The sequence below is a fragment of the Rattus norvegicus genome, chromosome 2 (assembly GCF_036323735.1).
Source record: "Rattus norvegicus strain BN/NHsdMcwi chromosome 2, GRCr8, whole genome shotgun sequence".
In the NCBI taxonomy this organism is placed as follows: domain Eukaryota; kingdom Metazoa; phylum Chordata; class Mammalia; order Rodentia; family Muridae; genus Rattus; species Rattus norvegicus.
Genome location: NC_086020.1, coordinates 157496091 through 157506603, shown reverse-complemented (window position 1 = coordinate 157506603; position 10513 = coordinate 157496091).

Below are 10513 nucleotides of genomic sequence, written 5' to 3'. Positions count from 1 at the left end.
AGCATGTCGAACACCCAATTCTCCAAAGCTGTATTTTTCTAGATTCTCTGCTGGCATAGATGTGATACTGTAATTCTCTTTCCCAAGACTTCTTGGTTTCCTGAAGTAAATATACCGAATAAAGTAATATGGAAAACTGACAGGGTTGAAAAATTGTATTCTATTGTGGTCACAATAGCAATGATTCCTGGATATTCAAGCTAGTAGCATGTCCTCAGCCCTGAGTGGTCAGAGGCAGCACAGACCAGGAGCTGGGGCAGTACATTCCTGGAATATGATGACTGCTAACGCCAACACCACTGCTGCTGTTGCTGCTGCTTCTGGCTGAGCACAGGGAGTAACAATCCTTTCCAGCTTTACCAACCATCGCAAAATCCAGAAGATATCAAATATCACTATACAATTCTCCTTCCACTTATATTAGCAAGAGTGACTTTAATTATTGCAATTAAGGACTCTTAACAGGAGGTATGAAGACTAAAAGGAGAGAGAGAGAGAGAGAGAGAGAGAGAGAGAGAAAATAGGTAAAGCAAAAACCATTTTAGCTGTTTTGTAAATGAGAAAAGCAGCGAAAACATTTCCGTTAATTAAGTAACACACTTAGCACTTTCAAAACAGGGAGAATATATAGAGAAATGCATGATATAGGAATAGTGGGTTGTCTTTGTGGTGATTGTCACATTATTTTTTAACTATATTATTATGTGCTCCTTATAAACAATGAGATAAAATGAATACAACATGTCATACAAATTGAAATGAACACACAATTAAGTTTTTGTATAAAGGAAATTATCCCAAAGATATACAGTTCCAAGTCAGCAATCATTCAGTAAAATAAAGAACAAGAGTCACCATGTGCTAACAATATTTTCAGCTAAATATGAAATTGAGAGGGACTCAGACAATCTACTGCATCTTAAATTAAAAACCACTCAAAGTTCCTTCACTTGACTACATTTGCGTAGCACCAGACACAGGGATATTCTGTAATAGGGCTCACTGATACAGAAACTACCCAGTGCATGTAAATAACAGAAGCCAACACACACACACACACACACACACACACACACACACACACACACACACACACACAATGCTACCTAGTTGATCATGCAGTATAATACCTATGCTGTAACAGAAGTTTTAAATTCATAATGATCCATTTTTACACAATTCAATGGTATTACAAGAACTACAGGAGTTTTAAAATGAAAGTCATTTTATCACATGTGTGGAATGAAACAATGACTTTGCTTTTACTTTCTCAATTCGTTAAACAAAAGGTTGCCTCCCACACCCACATTCGTCATCCCCCAACCCCACCACCACCACCAAAACTAGTTTCTTCTTTGGTGCAAACTGTCTCTCTGCCTCCCCTTCCTGTTTATAGGTCTGGTTTCTGCTTTCACAGATTGAGGAGCTGGCTGTTTTCCATTTCCAATGAGAAAGTTTGTTGTGATTACACCAGGATTCTGAAGTTAAAGTATGCCATCTTGTGCCAAAAGAAAGCATCTCACATAGATTTAAAAAAAATACAAAAAACAAAAAACAAAAAGCAAAAACAAAAACGTTGGCAATTATAGTGTTCCTATAGCAGAGCCATAGCAACTCCATGTAAAACTCTGAATATTAAATTACTTAAGTATGGACATGACACTAAATCCACTTTTGGCTTTGTTCTGTTTTGCCCAAAAGCATGACAAGCTTCGCATAGGAAGCTTAAATCACACGTCCCGCACACTGTGATCTACGTGTGGCAGCAGCACTACTAACGAAAACCAGATGCTCTGACCTCATGTTTTCACGCAACAATAGAGATCGTTTAAGACTTAAGAAATAGTTCTTTCAGGACCGAGGGCAAACCCCAGTCCCTCTAATATACTTGTTCTGCCTGTACCAATCACGCTACTTGGACCCATTCCATTCTATTTCAAGAATTTAAATGGCAGCAATACACAAAACATTGTACCCAGAGGGAAGGCCAATGCCAGCACACACTGTGCTGCTGGTGCATAGTCAGCAATTGCAGGAATTCTGAGCTGCAAACAAAATGGTTTCCTGCATTTAGCCTGACAGCTTTCCAGAACAATCTCCCGAGACTGGCACAAGGTTTATAATAGCTGCCATGCTAGCAAGTCGGTGATGCCAACAGTTAATACATAACTGTCATTGACTTAGTACAGCTTCTTATTTTAACAAGGCACAGGCAGAACTTACTAACACCCTAGAATCTCGACCATGAGGATAACAGTTGAAGTAATGCACAAAATAGTGTCAATGACACATGACGGCATCAATAACTTAAGGCATGGCTAAAATGAATAAAATAGAGACAATAGAAAAGAAGAAAAAAGTGAAATCAAACAGGATTCCTAGGAAGTCTAATTTAGTGGTCATTGCCTTTGATAGAATCATATCATTAAAAGCTGCTTGACTAGTAAGCATAAAACTAAATATACTCAGAACATCAGTGACACACTCTTTCCTCATGAAAGAGATCGCCTTAGACTTTTGATAATTTCTCTTTTAAAATTTTATAATCTGTAAACTTTTCCAAAAGAATGTCTTTGGTTTCTGACACCATCTTGCATGTAGGGACAATAAAAACAAACAACTTACAAACAAACAAAAGACTTTGCAAGAAACAAGCACTTTCTTGGCATTATTTTTGTTATTTTTGGCACCTCAGGAAATGGATACAGAGACTCAAACAGCCTGTTCTTCTGTCTGATTCCGTTGGCATTTATCGGATGGCATGGAAAGGCTCCTGATGGTTGTTGCTGGCATTCCCCCCTCCTGACACATAGTCTTTTCCTTTAACAGTTTATAAGGAAACCTCAGTTTTTACAATCCGTTCTTTTAGTGAGCATATATTGTATGCCTATCCTTGTATGTTATGCAATGTTTCCAAAAACTTTCTCAGCCCCTGGGACTGAGACCATGAAAGCACATTTCTATCTCAAATACATAACATTTTGTGAGTATATATTTGTGTGACAGTATACATACATGTATATGTTTGCATTTGCATGTGTTTCAGTCCATTAAATGTCTTTCAATACATGTACCTGGGTGTGCATGCTTGTGAAAAATGGAAGTTGCCATCAGCTATCTCCCTTGATTTCTCTCCACTTAATTTGTGGAGCTTGGGTATCTCACTGGAGACAGGGACCACTAATGCATCTAACCCATCCAGTCAGGTTGTGCTGTAGATTACCTGTATTTACATTCTGTCCTAAGATTACAAGTATCCACAACACTTTCCAGCTTTTACATAAGTTCTGGGGACCCAAACACTGGTCCTCACACGTGGTGTGGCAGATGCTTACCCAATGAGTAATCTCCCCGGCTGTCCAAATCCCTAAATGACTAGATAAATAAAATTTACTAAATAAATACATTTTACAACAAGTTTCAACAACAATAGCTAAAAAAAAAAACCAAAATAACATTGTGTTTTGATTAGATAATCAAAAAGATATTATTTCCGTTAAAGGCTTTACTGATTTTAATATAGTATGCTCCTGATATTCCTCCTAAGTGATTTAGTTTATAGAGTATAAGTACAAATAAAGACATTTGTTTAATTATTGTGTTCAATTTGGATGTTGCTTTTCAGTTGGGCTGAATGTTTTCTCTCACACTGTCAAAAGCACAAAGTTTGCTTGCCACAGTGATTTTAGTTATTAGCTCAAATTTGAAATATTCCCTTCAGGAGTAAGGGTCTCAAGACTCAGGATGTGAATAAAACCCATATGAATGAAGAAGATCCAGAAAAATACAAGGTTTTCAAGGGTCTTCTCCAAGACTTCATAAGCAATAACAATGGCTGGGCAGAAGAAACACTCCTGCTTAGTTAGCTGAGATGTAAGCATACACAGTGTCCAGGGATCTCAAGAGTTGCAGCTTTTGGTTGGTTATCACTCATCCAGTGCAGGCATTTGGAAATGAATTTACCCTTTGTGACCTATCTGGGTTTCTTCAAGCCACCCATCAACACATTCACCTATACATAACCACAGAACACTCATTGGTTCACCAAGTTAGATTTTGGTTGAGTCATCATCATGTTGGTCATGCTGGTGGCTCCCTATCTGGCCTGAACAAGTGTTTGCTCATGAGTCCACAGACAAAGTCACACAACAAGCAGCAATGCTGTGGTGGGCAAAAGTAAAGAGGCAGGGTACGGATGCAGAACTTGGACTGGGATCTGCCACAAAAGGCACAGGCATTGTCACACCCCTTGGTTCCATGAACCCTCTCAGAGTATTTCTGTTCCGTTCCTAATTTTGGGGGATGGGTTTTGTGGAACCAACAAATTGAAGACAAATATACCCAGATGATGCGTAGTCCATCTCATTTATTTATTTGTTTGTTTATTAATTTATTTACTTTACATTCCTTAAAGACTATAATGTCTCTAATGTCTAATGTCAAGATTTCTCCCTCCCCTTTGCTCCCTCCATATGTTTTCATATATACCTCCTTGCTGTCCTTCAAGTGTGTGGCCTTATTTTCACTAATTCTAATTGAGCAATTCTTATTAAAAATATATATACATATATATTCATTCATATAAGATCCCATGTATATATGTTTTCAGACTTCAATCTTACACAAACAACTATAGGCAACTGAAGAAAGCTGGGAGTGGGAAAGGTAGTTTTTCCCCAGGAAACAGCATAACAATCATATCAATTAGTTAGTCAACCTATATTTTTCTTAAAGGTAAAACAATATCATGATATGATCTAAAGTACATTCACTGATGTGCAGTCTTATAATAGACAAGTGATATTTATATTTTATTTTACAGAATATAAAAATCTATGCACAATCTATGTGTGTGAAAGTTACATCAGAATCAGGTCCCTGTTGCACATGGGTCACTGAAATTCATGCAAACTCTAGTAACAGCTCTTTCACGTGCATGCGAACACACACACACACACACACACACACACACACATGCATATGTATTGTTGAGGAGGGGATATATTCAAATCAATTGAATTACTAAAGACTCTGAGCATATAATGAATAATGACTTTGGTTAATCAAATTTGCCTATAAAAAAAGTAAGAAAACTACCCTTTTTTTCCCTCTCACCTTTTGATCTTGCTTTCTACATATACACACATTATTGAAAAACTTTTCTGTTGCAATGTCTACAAGGCAGAAAAAGGTTATGTGATTCAATTTAATTCATTTCTATTCAGAAAGACTAACAGTACAATTCATTGACTGTCTCACTATGGCCAAGGTCATGGAGTAAAGAAACAATATGAAAGACATATCCAGCATGCCTATGCTTAAATGTTAGAATTGATAGATTTGAATTTCTCTTTACCCTGACCTTACCCACAGTTAAATACAAAGAGGTCTAACCTTCGGGAGCTTCTAGCACAAAGATGAAAACATGTAAGTACATATTGACAAACTAGATATGCTGGTATAACATTGACTGGTTTGGCTCTGAGTCAACTCTATCAAAGTAAACAGGAGTTTCTATTAATAATGTCATTTGCTCGTCTGTTGTTCACAACCAAAGTGTGAGAATTAAAACCCAATATTGTAAAGTGAACTTAAGCAAAAATAACTAAACCTGGAGTAATCACATGTTGTAAAAAAAATGTAACATTTGGTTTGCCTGTTGCTAAGCTGTTAGAAGGTCATCTGGGACAGAGAAAGTTTAAGGTGGTATTGTACATTTAAGGGGCTAGCTAGAAAATCACTAGATGTTTGCTGTCCCATCTTACAGAAATTTCCTATATGACTTTGCACCTGGGTACATTCAGAAGTACAAAAGCAAGGAAGCAGGACCTCTATACAATATAGACAGGGGATCATAAAAATATAAAGTGAGTATTTGTTACCAGTCTGAGTAAGCTATGAGACAGGCACCTCGGGAGGTGTGTGAGTTCATTCACACAAATCAGTGAGAGTTAAACAAACAGCAAGAGACAAGTGTAAAGTGAATAAAGACAAAAATTTGTCCTATTTGGAGATCCAGAGGTCAGAAAAGGAATATGTGTACAAAAGAAATTTTAGTTAAGTACAGTGATTTTTAATGTTAATTTTCATAGTATAATATACTTTCAGTTTTCACATTTCAGTACTTATGTATTTTTATGTAGAAATTTCCTACTGCTTTCTAATGTGTGTTGATAATATCTGTGTACATTTATCTGCATCTAACTCCTCCCTCACCACTCATCCTCATCTCCTTTCCAACCTCATGTCCTCCTCTTTGGCTGTTAATGATCCTCTGCGTTGCATTAGTGTTCCCGTACTGACAATAGTGTGGGACCCTCCTTTGCTAATGGACAGCTCGCCAACAGGAATATGCATATATCCTTTATGGATATAATTATGAGTATCAATGCTCCTGCCTCAATAGCCATGGCTTGTCAATTACGTCTGGAACATGCTTCACTCTTAAAGGAAATTCACGCATGTTGTTCTTATTGGCAATTCATAAAATATATTCTGATCATGCTTTCACCTCAACCATTTCCAGCCAGATCGCTACTACCACCCCACCCATTCAATTCCATGTTTTCTTCTACTTTTTAGAAAACAAAAGGAGAAGTAAAGAGCAAACAATGAATAAAAATAGTAAATAAATAAATAAATAAATAAATAGCAAAAATACATCAGAAGCACATGGATGCAGAAAAACCATCAGTAACACAAAATATAACATATGATCAAAGGATGAGTGATATAAAAACACCCACAAAATAATATGAGAAAATAAATCTATGAAACACTTTTGATTTCCTTGAATGGTCCATTGGACCATCAAAGGCAATAGCTTTCAATGTTTCTAATGCTGTGACCCTTCAATACAGTTCCTTATGTTGTAGTGACCCCCAACCATAAAATTATTTTTGGTGCTACAGTAATTTGGTGGCAGTGAGTATGGAAATGTTAATCTTTGTGTTTTCTGATGATATTATGTGATATCTATGAAAGGGTCATAGAACCCCAAAAGGGTCACAACCCATAGGTCTAAGGTCTATTTTTCTTTATTGGATATTTTATTTATTTACATTTCAAATGTTATCCCCTTTCCTGGTCCCCCCTTGTAAAGCCCCTATCCCATCTCCCCTCCCCATGCTTCTATGATGGTGTTAACTTACCCACCCACTTTCACTTCACCACCCAGGCCTAAGGCCTATTCTTCAGTGTTTCTTATATACTTAATGAGAATACATTATAGAAAACTGATTTTTTTCCTTTGCCAATTAGTGATAGATGCTTGGGTATGGGAGTTTGTATTCACTTATCCCTCTAAGCTTTGGAAACATAAATAGCTTAAACGTGTGAAGGTATAGTGTATGTTGTCACAATCTGGGTGAGTTCATATGTGCATCATCAGTACTGTTGTGTTTAATGACCCTGAGTTCATAATGTTATTCATATCTCCTAGTCCTTATACCTTCTTTCTGCTTCAGCTTCAGCATAACTAATCTCTGGGTGGGAAGGGTTTGAAAAATATACCACATTCAGCAACAAGTGTTTCAGTCTCTCACTGTCTACACATTATTTATTTTTGGGTCTCTGTGTTAGTTCCAATCTACTGTAGGGGAAAATTTCTCTGATGAAGGGCAAGTAAGCCATTGTTCTTGGTCAAACTCTATGGCCTCATATAGAAGAATCAATAAAGTCCATATTCATAACCTGCATAAAATTCAACTCCAAGGGCATCCAAGACCTCAACTTAAGGCCAAATAACCTGAATGTCATAGAAGAGATATTGGGGAACAATTTTCAACTCAAGGCACAGTAAAACATTTTCAACAAGGGACTGAATACACAGGTGCTACAATAAATAATTGAAAAATGGGACTTTATAAACTGAAGAAATTCTGTATGTTAAAGAATATTATCATTCAAAAAATCAACAGGCTACATAACATAAAAATATTTTTACCAAGTACACATCTGATAGAGCACTAGTATGTAACATATATACATAACTAAATAAACTTGAACCAAGGAACAAATGAGGCAATTAATAAATGGGCTTAAAAATTGAGGCTTCTCAGGAAAAGTGTGGGAGAGCCTCGAATATGTGGACACTGAGGAAAGTTTCCTGAACAGAACACCAGTGGCTTTTGCTCTAAGATCAAGAATCGACAAATGAGACTTCAAAACATTGCGAAGTTTCTGTCATTTGGACAAAACGGCAACCAACAGGCTGGGAAAAGATCTTTACCAATCCTACATTCAATAGAAGGCTAATATCCAATATAAACAACGATCTCAAGAAGTTAGAAACCAGAGAATCAAATAACCCTATTAAGATGGGATACAGAGCGAGATGAAGAATTCTCAACTGAAAAATATCCAATGGTTGAGAAGCACTTGTAGAAATGTTCAACATCCTTAGTCATGAGAGTAATGTAAATGAAAATAACCCTGAGATTCCACCTCATACCAGTCAGAATGGCTAAGAGAAAAAATTCAGGTGACAACAGATTCTGGTGAGGATGTAGAGAAGGAGAAACACACCTCCATTATTGGTGGGATTGCAAGCTCATGTAACGACTCTGGAAATCAGTCTGTCCGTTCCTCAGAAAATTGGACATAGTAGTATCTGAGGACCAAGGTATATCACTCCTAGGCATACTCACAAAAGAAACTCCAATAATATAAGAACATATAACATATAACATGCTCCTTTATGTTCATAGAAGCCTGTTTTATAATAGCCAGAAGCTGGAGAGAGCCCAGATGTAATTCAACAGAAAGAATGGATACAGAAAATGTGATACATTTACACAATGGAGTACTACGTGGGTATTAAAAACAATGCCTTCATGAAATTCTTAGGCAAATGTATGGAACTAGGTAATACTATCCTGAGTGAGGTAAACCAATCACAAAAAATACACACATGGCACGCACTCACTGCTAAGTGGATATTAGCCCAAAAGTTCAGAATACCCAAGATACAATCCATAGACCACATGAAGCTCAAGAAGAATGACAACCAAACTGTGGATGCTTCAGTGCTTCATAAAAGGGGGAACAAATGTATTCATAGGAGGAAATATAGAGACAAAGTTTGGATCAGAGACTGAAGGAATGGCCATTCAGAGCCTGTCCCACCTGGGGTTCTATCTAGCCCATATACATACAGCCACCAAACCCAGACCACATTGCTGGTGCCAAGAAGTGCATGCTGACAGTAACCTGATATAGCTGTCTTCTGAGACACTCTGCCAGAGCATAACAAATACAGAGGTGGATGCTTACAGCCAACCATTGAACTGAGAACAGGGTTCCCACTGGAGGAGTTAGAGAAAGGATTGAAGGAGCTGAAGAGATTTGCAACCCCATAAGAACAACAATACCAACCAACCAGAGCTTCCAGGGACTAAACCACCATCCAAAGGGTACAAATGAACAGACCCATGGCTCCAACTGCATGTATAGCAGAGAATGGCCTTGTTGGGCACCCATGGGAGGAGAAGCCCTTGATCCTGCCAAGGCCAGACAACTCCCCCCAGTGTAAGGGAATGTCAGGGTAGGGAGGCAGGAATGGGAGGATGTGTGGGGGAACATCCTCATAGAAGAAGGGGAAGGGGGATAGGATAGGGGTTTATAGATGGGAACCAGGAAAGGGGATAGCACTTGAAATGTAAATAAATAAAAAATACCCAATAAAAATTTAAAAAGAATAAACAAACTGAAAGGCAAAAAAATAGAAGGTTCTCAAAAGATGAAGTACAAATGACTGGGAAACATGTAAAGGAATGTTAAATATTATTAGTCATCAAGGAAATGCAAACCAAAACTACGTTCAGATTTCATCCTACTCCATAAATTGATGGAAATAGAAAAATATCACCCTGCGTAAGGCAATATAGATCCAGGAAAGGCAGAAATGGTATTCATTATCTTAATGTAGATGTTTTAGATGTTAATAGGCATGCTACAATCCATATAACCAGAGGTTAAGTCTAGAATAAAAGATAAGGGGAAAGGGGCAAATCTTTAAAGAAAGAAGGCTGGAAAAATAACTATGGAGATACAGCACAGACTGAAATAGGGAGACTAAATGGCAAAGGGTATGGAATAAGGGGTTAAGGGAGGGAATAGAGGAGGGACAATTAAAACTAGAGTCCATTTGAAAATCCATATGAAAACCTACTACTGTAGAAGCTTCTTAAAATCTATAAATATATGAACAAAATCTAAAAGGAGTGAACAAATAACAGGGAGACAAAACCACACGTAGACATTTTTGCCTCCAAATAAAATTCCTACACCAAGCATGTATTATATCTAATATAATTCTTGGCCAATGAGGATTTATAAAATCCAAACCCCTCATAATATTTTTATTTGTTTGTTTGTGTGCTTTTCTTTAAACTCAGAAGTAACTGGACAAAACTTTGTCTGCTTCCTGTACATATCTACATGGAAAGAGGTCCTGAAAATAAATACATCAGATGACATTTCTGGTGGAAATGTGGGGTAGACTTGACAGTTG